Genomic DNA, 18,262 nt, shown 5'->3' with positions numbered 1-18,262 from the left:
TCCTCAGTGCCTTGGTTATTATCACAAACAACACTGACAGATTTTTGCTTGTTTTTATTTTTTTTTCCTCCAACCTGATCTCCGCCAGAAATCTCCAGAGCAATCATACTATCTCTCATCTCTCCCCCAAGAATTCTAGATGGGTTGGGTAATCTCCTTTTGTGATTACTGGAAAGAGAATATTCAAATAATTAAAATAAAATTTGTCTCAACACTGAAAGCCATGAGACCACGAGATCCTATTTCAAACCCTGTTTCAATGTGTCCATATAAAATATTATTGAATGAAGTAATTAATTTGGACTTGCAATTAAAAAAAATCTCTTGAGAGTTTCTATGGGATTAGAAACTATTTTTTTCATTTCCTTCACAGATGCAGCATAAAATGCACCAGAAAAACTAAACCACTATGCCTCTCACATCTGTTTTTCCAACTTTATATGTAAGTGGGAAGACTTATATACAAGTCTTCATTTTTTTCTTTTTCTCTTCTCCATGTAATGCTCTACAAGGCCTTGTGAAGCAAATGTTTTCAGTTTTCTACCATTCCATAGGAAATAAATACCCACAAGACCATTTTTTAAATATTTTTAAAGTTTTTATTTTAAAGATTTTTAATCTTCCAAAAAAGTAAAAAGTTATATAATAATTTCCATATACCCATTAGATGATTAATTTTATGTGCCTACGTGGCTGGGCTACAGTACCCAGATATTTAGCCAGTGTATTCTGGATGTTTCTGTGAAGGTGTTTTGGATGAGATTGACATTTAAATTGGTGGATTTTGAATAAAGTAGATTGCCCTTTATAATGTGGATGAGCCTCATCTCATTAGCTGAAGGACTAAATAAAAGAAAAGACTGTCTCACTCTGAGCAGGACAAAATTCTGCCAGCAGTCTTCACTCGTCAACTGCAACAGTGGCTTTTCTCTGGTTTTCAGCCTGCTGACCCATCCTACAGATTTTGGACTTGCCAGCCTTCATAATCATGTCAGCCAATTCCTTCAAACAACTATATATATTAACAATTGTGTGTGTGTGTGTGTGTGTGTGTGTGTATGAACAATTATATATATATAAAGAATATATACATAATTTAAAATTTTTAAATAACTACACACACACACACACACACACACACACACACACACCCTATCGATTCTATTTCTCTGGAGAACCTTGAAAACTATACCCATTATCACGATTAACAATTGGAGTTGCCATGGGGCACCTGGGTGGCTTGGTCGCTTAAGCATCCGACTTCGGTCCAGGTCATGATCTCATGGTCCGTGAGTTCAAGCCCCGCGTCAGGCTCTGTGCTGGCAGCCCTGAGCCTGGAGCCTGCTTCAGATTCTGTGTCTCCCTTTCTCTCTGCCCCTCCCCCACTTGTGCTCTGTCTCTAGCTCTCAAAAATAAATAAATTGTTAAAAAAATTTTTAAAAAACAATTGGAGTTGCCATATTTACTTAATCTATTTTTGTTTGTAATTATTTAAATTCAGACATCTTGACATTTCATCCCTAAATAGGTCAGCACATTATCATCATAATCTCTGAAAGTAATATTTTCCCACATAAGAGAATACTATTATCACACTTAAGAAACTTAAAAATTCTTGACGCTGATCTAGCTGCATCTCAGGGACAAGAGAGGCAAAGAACTCCCATGCTACTCTGCCATCTTGGCCCCTCCTCCTAAGTTTGAAACTTAATAATTCTTTATATCAGTTAATACTCCATTTTGAAATTCTCCCAATGGTCCAAAAAAATGTCTCGTTCAAACAAGAAGCCAATTAAGAACCAAACATTGTGTTGGGATGTGATGAAACATAATACTTTATAGGTAATGTTATGTAAATCCCAATGTATCACAATAAGAAGCACACAATGTCTGCATTATTATTAGTGATGTTCACATTAAACTCTGGTTCAAGAGGATAACAGCCTGATCTCTCCTTTGTAAAGTTCCATCTTTTTCTTTTTGTGACTGTAAATAATCTTTGTGATGATATTTTGGCATACTATGAAGATCTATAGCAATCTTTCCTCTAGTGATTTTGTCATCCATTAATGATCCTTACCTGAATCAAATTTTATTAAAGGATGCAAAAAAAAAAAAATGTTAGCGGACTATCCAAAGATAATTCATCGTAGGATTACAGGAAAGCCAGTTCTGTCTTCCATCTCCTCCTAATTTGTTCAATTCTGAACACACTAACTTAGAATTTTGGGTTGTTATGGTTGCAATCAGTAAAATTAAGTAAAAGAGAATTGCTCTGGATGGAAAAGAGCCTATCTTAAGGTATGATTTGTGTAAGATGAGGGCAGTCTAAAAGACTAGTAATAGAAATATTGATCTTTAAAAGTCCCAACCCAGATATCACTTTAAAAAATTACTTGGGATAGGGGCGCCTAGGTGGCTCAGTCAGTTAAGCATCTGACTCTTAATTTCAGCTCAGTTCATGATCTTGCATTTGTGAGTTCAAGCCCCACAATGGGCTCTGTGCTGACAGCATGGAGCCTGCTTGGGATTGTCTATCTCCCTCTCTCTCTGGTCCTCCCCTGCTCATGTGCACTCCCTGTCTCTTTCTCTCTCCCTCTCTCCCTTTCTCTCTCTTAAAATAAATAAATAAACATTTTTCAAAAAAATTACTTGGGATATATTGTATAACATTTTATAATAGAATGAGGAACAGATAACGGATGAATTATGTCTTATAGTGCAAACCAAAGAATTATTAGCTTGGAATTTTTTTCCAGCTTTATTGAGATATAATTGACAAATAATTGAATTATTTTTATAAAGACCTAGTCAAATGACATTTAGTATATAGTACCTGCTAACTGAACACTGTTTTTACCTATTGCCGTGTATTTTTGTATGGTTTTGGCAATTCTTAATGTTTTTTCTTCCCATTTTTTTTCTCATATTCACTTTGAATCACAGGTTTTAAAACTCTGAGTTTTACCTCTTTGGTAATAGATTTGCATGTTTTTCCTACCACTGTATATCTTCTGCATATATCAATTTACCTTCAACATTACTAAGTCTGTTACAGGAACACCCACCAAGGATAAATGGAAAATGTATTAAATTTAAAGGTTATGGAAATTTAGAAATTACCATTCTGATAGGAACAAGAAGATGCTGAGACAATACTGGAAAAATGCCAGTTCTCTCTAAATTTTTGGTCTGTTCTATAGATTGTAGACGTTCAGTTAAGATCCCAATAGACTTTGAACTCAGAATACTTATTCAAACTCATTGTGAACCCTTTGAGGTTGACTCATTGCTAATATTTTTCCATTTTAGGGTAAGATTTCCCCCTGACACTAACCAATACAACCTTAATGTGGATAAGTGGAATAGGAAGTTCAAGATCACTGAACTCTTGTAAAATGACTTATTTATTGTTTTTACTTAACTCCTCAGACATGCTCTGTGAGTTTTTTATTATTACTATTAGATTTTTAAGATCTACTTTCCATCCAGTGGCCCTGATCTTCCTAAGAAAATCCTGAACAACAGGGACAGCTGTTAAAAGAATGAGCTCACTAATTAGTTTCATGTTGGAAAAATAAATAGTGTAACAAGTAACTTACCTTATTGTTTATTTCTTAAGGGATGGTGTGGAAAATGTCCACTCATGACTTAACTGCAATAAAATAAATAGGACTTGATCTGTATGCCTTGGTTGACTAATTTTCTAAGGGTAGAACTGTGCCAAATTAAAACAAGAACCTGTCTTCATAAGCTTGGTTGTTATTTATCTGTTTGTTCATCTTTTAAGTCAGAAAAATTCAACGCTGAACAAATCATTCTCTTAAATCCAGGTGACATACAACAGTGTCCTCCTTAAAGTATTCCAGTATTTAGTGTGCATGACATTCTATCATGGGAAGTAATATAGGAAACATCTACTGAGACATAGATGATAGGTTTCCATAGATTCTGAATAAGTATCTCATACACTGACATCTAATTGTTCTATTTCAATCATGGAGTTAACGCATTTTACCTATTCTAAAAATGATACTTTGCTTTCTTTAAATGTAGATGTAATTGTTTTTTTGTATTTTAATTTTCCTTTTCATGTCTCCATACAAGAACTTACTGGTTATGAACTAAATGTTGGTTTCCTCTCAAAATTCATATATGGAAACCCTATTCCCCTAACCCCCCATATATGGAAACTCTACACCCCTAATGGTATTAGAATATCAGGACTTTGGAAGGTAATTAGGATCAGATGACATCATAAGGGCTGTGCCTTCATGAATGGGATAAGTGTCCTTAGAGGAATCACCAGAGAGCTTGCTTCTCTCTGCTCTCTGCCCTGTGAAGATAAGCAAGAAGACAGCTGTCTACACCAGGAAGTAGGTTCTCACCAGACTCTACTGGGTCTTCAAGCACCTTGATCTTGGATTTCTGAGCCTCCAGAACTATGAGAAATAAACAGATGTTATTTAATCCACCCATTCAATGATAATTTGTTATAGCAGCCAGAACTAAAATTGTCTAAATAATTGCATGTCACTACAAAAATAAGAACACGTTTGAAAAACAATGCTGGGCAACTCCAACATTGCACATAAAACTATTTCACCTCATTTTAGGTTTTTACTTCTTACTCAAAAGATACAGTGTTCTGCAATTCACAAATACATCTTCTTTCTGGACAAACTTAAAATGTAATGCCCATCAGAATTATTATGTGGTTTAACACAACTTTGCTTCTCATTTTTGCCTGGCACCAAAGTGAAGACAAACCAGCCAGTTCCTGTGAGGTCACAACATGCCAACAATCATGTCTCCACAACCAGCACAAGCTAACTAACTGGCTTCTTACTTGGAAGTCCTCAAGAGCACCCAAACTTTAGGATTGCCTTCCTATGTTTTGTCACCTCCACTGTTAAAAACTGAGGAAAAGGTGAGACTAAGAGAAGCAGTAAGGAAAGGAGTGGCTGGTGAAAAAAGGAAAAAGACAATAGGAAACATTCAGAGTGGATTTCTGATTTCCTTTACAATGTTCTCTAACAAAGTTCTAGAACAAAAGTCCATTGTAACATGATGTGTAGCTAGTAAACTATGCAAAAGTGAGGAGGTTTACAGTTATTAAAAGTTAACAAGTTTATAGTTATTAAAAGTTACCGTTAAAGTTATCAAGACAAATAAATCAAAAACGAGTAAAAATAAAATATTTTCATTGAATTTATTATTTTATTAGATGTATTATTAAATCCTAACAAATGCTTGAGATAGTAACTTCAAGCAGTTAAGTGATATTAACACATTAGCTTGAGAAAATGGATCACATGTTTGCTTCCACCTGTAACACTTAGCTATAGAATCATTTATGGGCTTTCATTTGCTTTCAAAATATTTTCCAAAGAAGTTTATCATAGTGCTCTGTTTTCTTCCTGTTTTTTATATCCAACCACTTTGCAGTTGAAAACAAGTTTTAAAAGTCTGTGACAAAATTCTTGCCTTTTTTTATAAGTAGGTATATTAGGGGCGCCTGGGTGGCGCAGTCGGTTAAGCGTCCGACTTCAGCCAGGTCACGATCTCACGGTCCGTGAGTTCGAGCCCCGCGTCAGGCTCTGGGCTGATGGCTCGGAGCCTGGAGCCTGTTTCCGATTCTGTGTCTCCCTCTCTCTCTGCCCCTCCCCCGTTCATGCTCTGTCTCTCTCTGTCTCAAAATTAAATAAACGTTGAAAAAAAAATTTATAAGTAGGTATATTAAATATAAATAGCATCCAATAAATCTGCAAATTGCTGAGCCATGAATAAACTCCCATTAGCTTCTGCCCTTGTCTTTCGATGATTCTGAAGTAAAATAAAAAAAAAAAACAACCTATATATTATGACTGATTACTTCCTAAACTACAGGAGAAGACGTGATTAGTGGTAAACCAAAGAGAAAGTTCCAACTGATACCCCTCAAAGCTTGTTAACCATATATCCTGAGGCAGAATGTATTTTCAAAAAAATGGCCACAGCAATATTTTTTGTTCCACCGAATATTTTCGGATCCTTGTCATTCCCCCATCAGGAAGTAGAGTCTATCTTTCTTCCACTTGAAACTGAGTGGGACTTTATGAATAAAATATACTTCAAGTGATGCTGTGTGACTTTGAGGCCGGGTTATCAGTGATGGTGTGGCTTCTGCTTAGCTCTTTTCCAGTCTCTTGGGACACTCAGCTACGGAAACTGACCACTACATGGAACCTGTAGGTGTTCAACTGACAGCTCCTAAATTTAATCCAGGACAACCACATGCGTTTGCTAGTTACACATAGGAGTAAATGACTCCAACCACCAGGCTTCTGGCTGCCCCTGTTGACACTGAATGGAGCAGAGGCGAGCTTAGCTGCTGAGCCTTGCCCAATGGAAAATTTGTCAACAAAATCAATGTTTTGTTTTTAAGCCACTAAGTGTTGTGGATTTGTTATTGTTATGGACTGGACCATTATACCCCCTCTCCCACCAAAATCCATAATTGTAAGCTCTAACTCCTAGTATGACTGTATTTGTAGGTAAGACCTTTAAGAAAATAATTAAGGTTAAATCAGGTCATACAGGTGGTGCTTATAAGACAAGGAGAGACACCAGAGCTCACTCATTCACTCTCTCTCTCTCCACTGACATAGAAAGGAAAGGCTATGTGTAGACACAATGAGAAGGTGGCCTTCTGTAAGACAGCAAGAAAGGCTTCATGAGAAATTGACCTGCTGGCACCTTGCTTGATCTTGGACTTCTAGCCTCCAGAACTGTGAGAAAATAAGTTTCGGTTGCCTAAACCACTTTGTGGTATTTTGTTATGGCAATTGGAGCAGACTAATACAGATGTTGGTATTATGAAGCAGGGTGCTCCTATGAAAAATATCTAAAAATGTGACAGAAGTGCTACCAGCTGGACTAAAGACAAAATGGGACAGAATGAAGGAAAGCTGTTGGCTTCTATAGGACGGAATGATAGAACTCTCCAGCTTTGAACTTACATTATCCTTCAAGAAAAGGAAAGAATGGCTATGAAGGCAATTCAGAGACTATCAGGAATGCCACTCCCATCCCAGACCCAGGGTGCAAGGCTGTTTGCTCAGTGATTGCAGAGGGTGGGGCCACCTCCTGGATTTCTGTGGGCCAGGATGCTGCTGTCCAGTGCTTCAGGGACAAGAGCATCCACAGGTGAAGGGGTGGGCTGTCACCTCAGGACCAAGGAATGATACCATCACCCAATGGGCCCAGAGGGCAGAACATTGAGCCAAAGAGGATTATTCTCAAGCTTTAAGACCTAATGGGATTTTTACCTGCTTGGGACCTGTCATCCCTTTTGTATTTCCAACTTCTCCCTTCTGGAATAGGGGAGAATATGGAATATGTCTATCCTATGCTTGTCCCACCATTGTATTTTAGAAGCGCATAACTTGTCTAGTTTCATAGGTTCTCAACTGGAGAGGAATTATGAGTCAGAAAAATCATACCTCAAGCCTCACCCATACCCAGTTGAGACGAAATTTAGATGAGACTTTGGGATGGATGGTGGAATGGGTTAAGATTTGGGGAGGGCTGTTGGGATGGGATGGATTTCACATGGGAGAAAGACATGAATTTGGGAGGTGAGAGGACGGAATGACAATAACTGAACTGTGTTCCTTTCAAATTTATATATTGAAGCCCTAACCCTTCTCCCTCCCAATGGGACTGTATTTGGAGATAGGGCCTTTAAAGGAAGTAATTAAGTGTGGTCATAAGGGTGGGACCCTAATCCAGTATCCTTATAGGAAGGTGTCCTTATAAGAAGTGGAAGAGGAGCAAGCACATACACACAAAGTCTCTGTGAGGACACAGAAGAAGCTGAATGTTAAAATCTTCAACTGTAATTATAGGTTTGTCTATTCATCCTTTTATTTCTGCCAGTTTGGGGTTTCATAATTTGAAGCTCTGTCATTAGCAGCATACATATTTGGAATTCATATGTTTCCTTGATGAAGTGGCCCCTTAATCATCATGCAATAGCTTTCTGGATCTCCGCAAATAGTCTTGGTTCTGAGGTTTACTCATCCTGATACTAATATATTCACACCCACATCCTTGTAATTAACGTTTACCTTGTTCATCTTTTTCCATCATGTAACTTTTAACATAGCTATGTTTTTATATTTATAGTGAGTTTCTTATAGACAACGTATAAATGGGTTTGCTTTTTCATCCTGACAACTCTGTCTTTAATTAGGGTGCTTATACTATTTACACATAGTATAGATTACTTGAATATTGTTCTGAATGGTGGCTTTGCAGGTAAGTATAACAAATACAGAGTTAATTGTAAATTTATACAAATAAAATCTCATTATCCGTTGCATAGTTTGGAATTCTGAAAAAGACATTTTTTGAAGACAAAAAAGGTTTTGCCACCGAAATTATCTACAAATCACACATGATTTTGCATTGCTCAATTATTAGCTTTCAGTTACGTGGATTAGTTTTGACTGATCTAAACTGAGGTGTCTTAGCAGATGCCCAAATGAACTTGCATTTCTGATTAGAGATATGGGTCATGTTTATCACTTATATTCAGAGTACCACAGTACATTTATAGAACTAATTTTGCCACCCTCTGGTAATTCTACCATGATCATATGCCTTAGAAACTTTGAGTTTTGCTACACTGAAGTCAAAGGAAAGGAGAACTATTTTCTCATAAACTTTGCACTTAGCTTCTCTCCAGAAATATGTATTGACTTTGCACCTTACCGGCAAGTCTAAGTTTCCATTCTAACACCTAGAATATGAAAATAGTACTATTTTCTCCAAAAGAAGTTACAGTATGGTCACAAGAGAATATGTAATAAGTGATATTTCCTAAGATTTCCATTAATTCTGAATCTCTGAATGCAAATCTTATCTTTATATCACCTCCCTCCCCTAAAAATGCATCCATGCTATGGATAAGACATTTTTCTCTCTTCTCTTTTGTTTGGTAAATTTAACTGAAGAAAAGCGAAATGCTGATACTATCCAGAGACTAGCCAAATTGCTCTTAAAGGAAGGTATCTATGAATCACTTGCTGGGCTTTAAAAGGGGTTGGTAAAAATACAAATGATAACAAATTGTTATAATAAAAACCATTAGTTTTAAAGATTCTACCCTATCTTTCAAGTTAGTGTTAGCTAGAAAAGAACAGGTAGAAGGAAAATACTGCATGGAACAAAACAAAAGTTCACTTGCTTTTAATTGAATGAATGTGACTCAAATTTGAGCTCCTGTGTTTCCTCGGAAAAATTCTCTTAATTAGTTACTTATTAAAGATAGAGAACTTCAATGGAGAATTCCAATATATTGAATCACAAGCTAACTCCACAGAGAAAATAATAAACACCCATTTTCCTCAAACTATGTGAAGGAGAAAAAGGTAAAATTCTGTATATTTATCAGATTTCTCTGTGATGAGTTTAGTGAAATCATACATACCAACTCAATGAAGTCTAGTCATGACTGCTAAATCAGCTTATATTTTACATTGAAATATATTCTGCTATATAGCAATAAAGAAAAAATAATATTATAAAGGTGAGAAGTAACTCTTCACTACCCCTTTAGAAACTTCTCTCATTTCTTATAATCTCTAAAATTAAATAATCTAACCTTTAAAAACGTAGATGACAAATCATTCACACATATTTACAATTTTTTTTCAAATCCACATGCATGAAATGCTGAACCTAAATTTACAAAAGTACAGAGCTGAAAAAATGTTAACACTTAGAGATCATTTTTAAATGCATCTGGATCTAGAGTTCTTAATTTACGTAATCAATTACATAGTTTTTAACACATCTAAACCCTGCATGTTTATTTGAACTCTAATAAAATAGCATTTTGAAATTTGAAGAGACCTTGGAGATTATCTAATCTAATTATATTACTTTCGAGTGAAGAGAATTTAGGTCAAAGGAAGATGAATCACTTGCCTGAATGTCCCTGGCTACTTAGTTCGCCAAAATGGAATTAGAACTCGCATGACAATAGTAAATTAGAATAGTAGATTACATTGCAGTTAGAAAATCACTTCCAAGTAAATACCATTTTATCTAATGTACTTTCTACCACATCAACTGGTTTTATCCCTCAATTTGGTTTCCATTGTTTATTCTGTGTAGTTTATGATTTTGCTTAGAAATAGCAAACTAGGGGCGCCTGGGTGGCGCAGTCGGTTAAGCGTCCGACTTCAGCCAGGTCACGATCTCACGGTCTGTGGGTTCGAGCCCCGCGTCAGGCTCTGGGCTGATGGCTCAGAGCCTGGAGCCTGTTTCCGATTCTGTGTCTCCCTCTCTCTCTGCCCCTCCCCCGTTCATGCTCTGTCTCTATCTGTCCCAAAAATAAATAAAAACGTTGAAAAAAAAAAATTAAAAAAAAAAAAAAAAAGAAATAGCAAACTATTTCACTTTCTTTTTACCTGGAATAGAACAGCTCATCTTCTTTTTTTTTTTTTTTTTTTTTTTTTAAATTTTTTTTTTCAACGTTTTTTATTTATTTTGGGACAGAGAGAGACAGAGCATGAACGGGGGAGGGGCAGAGAGAGAGGGAGACACAGAATCGGAAACAGGCTCCAGGCTCTGAGCCATCAGCCCAGAGCCCGACGCGGGGCTCGAACTCACGGACCGCGAGATCGTGACCTGGCTGAAGTCGGACGCTTAACCGACTGCGCCACCCAGGCGCCCCAGAACAGCTCATCTTCTTAAAATGAATGCCATTCTTCTATCTTAAGCAAAATGATTTCTTATATGACAATTAGTAATATTTAGATTTATTGACCCTGACAAATGAGAGCAGTGAGTTTTTAATTCACATTTTCTGCCATTGAAATGTTCCTGACTAACAAATGATTTCCTATGCCCATTTGGTCTAAGCTGAAATTCAACCACTCATCTATATGAAATCCCTGTATGTGTATACTTATATCTTTCCCTTAAGTATTCTATCAGTTGGGTATGAAATGATTTTTGAAATATGTTCTAACATACTACAATGGCAGAAAATAGAAGGCTAAACCACTTTATTTCATGGTGAATTATTCACTAGTCTGCTTTCTTAACCATTTTCTTCTAAGCTTCCATTACATAAAATGTTGGTGGTCATATTTTGAGAGAAAAGAGATACTTGCAAATAGGATTGAAATTGCAATGAATGTCTCTAATGGGGATTAGAGTATAAGAAAAATAAACATACTATTGTGAGTAACAGATAGAATTTGCTGACACTCAAACCCATCATTTTAACATTCGGGGGAACTACCAAAGACAGATATGCTGAAAATAGAAACAATAGCACCTTACTAAGAAGCACAATATTGAATTGTTTCATGCAACATTTGTTTCTATCTACAAGGTGCCACAAATCATAATGAACTGTGTCCCAAAATTGGATCGATCTGCAAATAAATTTGAATTTATGCATGTAGACATAAATGCGGACATAAGGAAGACTCCTATGTCTACATGATTTATATTTATGTTTGTCTATATTCATTTACTTCCTGTTCACATTAAAACTGTGTTCTTTCAAGTTTCTGTATTTATAAGATAAGCAGAATAATTTAATTCCGTATCTTAGGTATGATTTATTTTCCTTCCCTTTTGGGGAAATGGGCTAATTCCCACGGATTATCCAGCACTATATATGGTTTCACTATCTTTGTTTATTCAGATAGTATTCAACTGCCAACTTGATGGTGACTATAAGACACAAGCTAGCAAAAAAAAGGTTTTCATTTTGATACCAAGAAGTCATTAGGATTAACAAAGGAATGTTTATCAAATTACCCTAAACACTCAAGTGCATATTTTTGCATTAGTACAAAGGATTATCTGGTAAACCAGATTAACAGAAGTGAACAGCATGGCAAAACAAGAATCATCTGCTTTACGGAATTAAGTAATTATATATAATTAATGGAAAGGAATAATAACTAGTGAATACATAATACTTATACAATAATCAGTTAACACTTTAAAAATAATTAACTTTCCTAATGACCATTTTCAACATTATTAATGTATTTTGCATGAGTAGCTGGTGACAAGTAAAATACTAATAGCTACTCATTACAGCACTGCCAGAGGGGGTAGAAAGAAGACGGTGAGAGCAAACCTTCATGTTTTTCATTAGTATACTCCTCATGGTTCTTTTCCTGAAGAATAATAATTCTCCTTCAGAAAATTTTGCATTGGTCGAATTTAAGTGATAAAAATACACATATACATTTATATCATATGGATGTATGATGTAAATATGTATATTTATAATGACTGCATTTAAATGCCTTCATTTCAGAGAAAGTAATTTTTAGACTATCTCAGTGTCATCTTTGATGCTTTCCCATTCGTCCTTATATTTAGTCAGTCAGGAATGTAAGTATTTTTTCCCCTTTAGATCTATTTCAATCTTTTCATTCCACACACTCCCATCATTAGAGCCTGATCTCCTCCAGGTATCTTGCTTATGTTTTTAACTCCTACATTTCATCCTATGCATGGTCAGCAATCTATTTTCTCCCCTAACACATGGTTTACAACCACGTCCTAACCCATTCAAAAAATATCAATGGTTCCCCATCGCCTACAGGATTAAACCCCAATGCTACAGCCTGACACTTAACTCTGACCAAAATCCAACCCAGCTTTTCTCCCAAATCTTACTTCATTCTTCTATTTCTGCCTTTTAAATAGTTCTTAAATGAATTAAATGACTACCCTTGTTTTCCTAAAGTTAATAATTCCAATATTCAATGGTAAGAAGATCAAAATTCAAAGTACTCCAACTTGTCAGCTATTATACTGATCTTTCGCACTATGCTGAACTTTCTCATTAAGGTGAGTATTCTGAAAAATAACTACTCATCAACAGAAAAATAACTAAGTCCTGGTCAATGAAACAATGAAATAAAACTTCCTGCTGTCACTACACCAGCTTCCAAGGGCTGTACGGTTATCGCCAACTCTTTTGGGACAGAAATATATGCTGCAGGAATTTACCTTCTTTCTTTCATCCTTGACTTTTGAACATTTGCCTCACTATCTAACCACTTGGGTGGCCCGGGTTTGCCCATCTTAGCCACCTACATACCATACTACTCTTGGCAAAACATCCGCTAGGAGTCTTTTTGAAACATGACAGCTGAACTATGGGGGAGGGGGGGAAAGGTGTGCTAGAGACTGACTTAACCCACAATATTGTTTTAAAGGCAGTGAGGGGAACATCGCTGTAATAATAAGAAGGAGATTATATTAAGAAGAGATGAGTCTCCCGAGAGGGTAAAAAAGACACAAAGACGTAGGGAATTCAGGCAATGTTAGCGCCAGGGAGGTCTTTAGAGCTTATACAGTTGAAATACCTTATCTTGTGAATAAGTCCAAAGATACAGAGTGACTGGTATAGTATTCTCCAGTCCGTGAGTGTGATCTGATTTAAAAATGAGTGTTCTGACTGAAAGCTGGTCCACAATTTTTCTGCGAACCTATGCTCTAAATCAGGGGTCTCCAAAGTGGCGTGCACACACCCCGGAAGGTAAATAAACCAAACCACTGTACTGAGTGTAGACAATGTTAGCATTTCTCATTATATTCACTTTTTATACTTAAAAGAGAAAAAGACTGCGCACCTGGGCGGCTCTGTCAGTTGAGCATCCAGCTCTGGATGTCAGTTCAGGTCATGCATGATCTAGTGGTTCGTGAGTTTGGGGCCCTGGTGGGCTCTCTGTGCTCATGGTGCGGAGCCTGCTTGGGATTCTCTCTCCCCCTTTCTCTCTCCCCCTCCTCTGCTCACTCACGTACACACACTCTCTCAAAATAAATAAATAACCTTTTTTTTAAATAAATAAAAGAGAAAAGGAGATATGTAATTACGCTTTACAAGATTTTAATGTACAGACTGACACTAGTCCCCTCACTAAGGTGATATATATGTCAGATGCTCATGTCATCTACAGTATTCAGCTGTCCTGAGAAGAGAGTGTGACATCCACAGTTATGAAAAATGAGATGGAAGTTCCTTTACTTATGCATTTGCTTTCATCTTATTGATGCATGTTTTGGTTCACATTTATATTGCACCAGAAAGTGAATTTGTAGACCAGCAAGTGAATTTGCAAATCATATTATCTAGTTTCCACTAAATTAAGCCTACGTGAAATGGGCAAGAGGCCACAATTACATGACTGTAATCCTAGTCTGAGAGCCTCACTGGCCACATTACAAAATGAAATCAATGAGAACGCAATCAGATCGGAAAAGATATCACCAAAAATATAAAAATTATCAAGAAAAAAACCTAGAAATATGAACATATATATACTTCCAGTAATGGAAAATCTCACCCTAAATCTGTATTGCATGTTGAGATATGGGTTAATAATAATGATCTATATATATATGAGAAATAAATAAATAAATAAATAGCTGGTACAACCAAAAATATCTTGAGACCACTGCTTTAGTGAAGGAACTAGAGTTTGACGTTATTTGCCATACACAAGTAGAAAATTGGTACAGAAGAGGAGAAACAAAATTGTTCAGTGGTATATTGATATAATGGAACAGTACTCTGCAATAGAAAAGGAGAAATCATGGATACAATCCACAACATGCATAAATCTTCAAAACGCTATGCTGAGAGCAAGAAGTTAGACCAAAAAAAACCCCCAAAAAACCCAAAAACAACAACAACAACAACAACAACAACAACAACAAAAACAAGAACATACCAACTGGTTTCATTTGTATGAAGTTTAAGTTAAAACAATGTTACTATGGGTTGGAAAATGAGTGAAATGGGGCATGAGAGGACTTTCTAGGATGATGAAAATGTCCTATGTCTGGTTTGGGGTGTTGATTACACAGGTATATGCCTTTATCAAAATTCAATAAATGGTACATGTGAAGTCTATACCTTTCACTGTGTATAACATTTGCCTCAATAAAAAATTCCAAAGAACACATTTAAATGAATAACATCAGGGTGAACTTGCCCTTTTATCTGAAGCTCCCATATTCTAGCTCTTCTTATATAATACTGTGATTTTCATTAATATATCCATCTCTCTTCCCTATTAGGACAGATACTGTGGCCTATTTATTCCTACTTTATTCTGCCACACACAGAATATCACAGCAATGTGTCAAGGCAGGTATTGTTGAACAAATAAATAAATGAGGCATTCATTTTTTATTTACAAGTTCTTTAATATTCTTTTAATTAATGAGCAGTTCTCCATATTCACTCCATGAGGAGGCTTCTCATTGGTCCTAGAACAACAGTAAATAAACTCCTCCAAGTGCCTAAAGACACTCTGGCCTTCAAATCAGTCAGCTTTGGGCCCCAGTTCCAGATGGGCTTCCTACTATCTGTGGGGCCTTAAGTAAATCAGTTAACCTCTCTGGGCCCATTTTCTCACTGATATATAGAGATGATGATAATAAGACCCAACACAAAGGTGTTTAGGGTTGTAAGTTAAAGAGAAAAGCCCTACCACATAATATGACACATACAGTAAACATGCCATATGAGTTAGCTTTATTCACACATCCTGTAAACAACATGGGTGTATTTCTCCTGGAGTCATCAAAATAATACAGCCTAATGTTTCTCTCAACCTTTAAACATGTGTGCAGACGGCCAGGGAAGTTCAATAATTAACCTCTGTTCCTGCCTGATTTCAAGTTGCCAAGCTATCTCTCCCCAGTCCTCTGTTTTTAATTGGTGTGACGGGGTCAGTGGAAATGTTAAGCCCCACATCTTTTGTGGCTTGTGTGTCAAAATCCCCTTTTAAACCTACTAGAAACTTCCTCCCAGAGCACACCAAAGCTCTTTTAAGATGTGACAACTGAATTCAACAGCTCCTTTTAAAATTCAGTTTTATGAGCCTGCTGAATTATCTAAGGAGCCTCTTCCCTTCCACTTACTGTTTTACTGCCAACCTCACCCAAAAATGTAGTGTATCAGTTGTTCCCTGCTAACTGCCTCATAAGGTATCCCATTAAAAAAGCAAAACCTGTTGGGAGGAAAGCCAGCAGTTTATATTTGTTCTGTTCTCTATGAATACCTCATTAAAAAAAAAAAGAATAGGCAATGTTTTTATTTATAGCAATAAAGCTGAGCTCTAAACTTGGGCAAGGTTTCTGCAGACTCACAACCCAGGAGCTAGCATTCGAAATTCACAAGTCTCTGACAAGTCCTGGTTTCCGTACTTCAGGCATTTCACAGCTAACTCTACAGATCATAGTTATAACAAGCCCTGAAATTTTAACTTTTATGAAACAATGCCTACCAACTAACTCCTTCATATATGTAATACACTCAAATTTAACGCGTGTGATTTCAAGGAAGGAAGGTACGAAACTGGAAACTAGTCTCTTGATAAGACATTTAGATTTTAGCACTTTAACATAGAACAATTTTTTTTCTGAATCCTTCCATTCCTGCCACATTTTCCAACTAATTTAAATAAGAAAACAACCAATTTAATTAAGTTAACTAATTTAAATAAGAGAGATAATGTTTATTTAACAGAATGGTGTTTTTACTGGGCATGCTGGAGGGAGATCCATGTGACATCAGATGACTGCCAAATCCACAGAAGCCTCCCAAGAAAAGTGGCCAGAACTGGTTCTTTCTTGCATAAGACACTTCCAAATATATTTTGAGTGAAATCAACCCCAGTCTTTTGGTCACAACTGATTGCAGCAATAATCAGTGCAGTAGTCAAAGACAACCACATTGGAGCAGGTCAAAAGGGAGGCCAAACATGTCTGAAAAGCTTTAGCCTGAAACTCTACCCGAGCATCTTGCCCCCTACGGAAAGATGATAAAACAAGCCAATCAAATCTTCATTTTTAGAACTAGAAATGTTAAATGAAAAGATGTCTCATATTCCTGTTAGATCCTTGGTAATACTGTTATGGGTTCGGTTTTCCAAAGAGGGCAGTACTCTCTTAGAAGAACTTTCAACCCAATATTTCTATATAAGCTTAACAAGCTCCCTTTGCCAAAGGTAATTCCCGTGTGCCTCTTTCCTGCAGTATTAAAGAATCTGACTAATACAACAATACCGCTGCTGGGAATAATGTATTTATTTTTATGTGTATAACAGAGTAATACAATAAAACAAAGCCTTATCATTGACATCACAGATCACATTTCTCACTTGCAGCTTTCCTAACCATTGGGAACATGTTTAAAGGGAATACACTTTGGAGGAACAAAAGGAATTAATTTAGCCAAGCAGTTGACTGTGAAAATTGTATTATTGAGAGAAGAATACTAATTGCAAATAAATAAGTGGCCTAGTTCATTGCACTAAATTCTCATTTTCCTAGGGCTGTGCCTAGGTTAAAAGTGGAGCTTTCGTTTTAAAATAAAAGGTTGGCAAATACCAAGTATATAATGAAAATTCTCCCCCATTTACACCACAAACCAATTCCAATCATCACTGGCTTTCCATCAACGAAAGTAGCTAATCAGAAATAAGGTCAACACAAATGCTATCCAGCCAAAAAGTTTTAAAAACACCAAATTACAGCCAAACATGTAAAATAAATTCTTAGACTACAGTTTGGATCATATCAGTGGCTAAAGTGGGTAGTAATTAGATATACAGGAACTTTTAGTTTAGCACGGTTAATCATTATTTCTCCCATAATTTTGTCTTCTCAATAAGCCCTGATGCAATTTGCACACATTTTGCATATTTTCCATAATATATACTACCCTATTTATAATGCAAATCTAATTATATTCAGTCATAAAAAGGTAAATGTATTTTGCTACTTATAATTGGTTTTAGTAGCAACAAGGCTATTATCACTCAATTTCTGTTAAGGGCATTGTGTCCTCATATATGCCAGTTATCAGTGAAATGAAGTATTTTTCCATGTTTTAGTCTTACATTTCTGATTTCAGCCCTCACTTTCTCCCAATAATTTGAAGGCATGAATACACTTTACTAGTCTAACCATTATATTCCATCTTCTATATACCTGGTCTTGCAATGTTTTATAACACAACTTCTTTTCTACCTTTCTTGCATGGTGACCTCACACCAGACCTCTTTGGTGACTTCCTTCGTCCCTTTTCTGGCAACTTCTTTCTGCATCTCCAATCACTGTCCTCCCTTGTTCTCCTTTTCCTTTGATCTTATTTTAACCCTAACCCAGAACTTTTGTGTACACGTTTGTTGAGTTTTGGTTTGGAGAGGTTGAATTG

This window comes from Lynx rufus, unplaced genomic scaffold (genome assembly GCF_022079265.1).
Source record: "Lynx rufus isolate CCGP_SWC_20201006 ecotype Redwood Valley unplaced genomic scaffold, mLynRuf1.p SCAF_5, whole genome shotgun sequence".
NCBI classification, from domain to species: domain Eukaryota; kingdom Metazoa; phylum Chordata; class Mammalia; order Carnivora; family Felidae; genus Lynx; species Lynx rufus.
The sequence above is the reverse complement of the archived record's forward strand: the minus strand, read 5'-3'. Positions refer to the sequence as shown.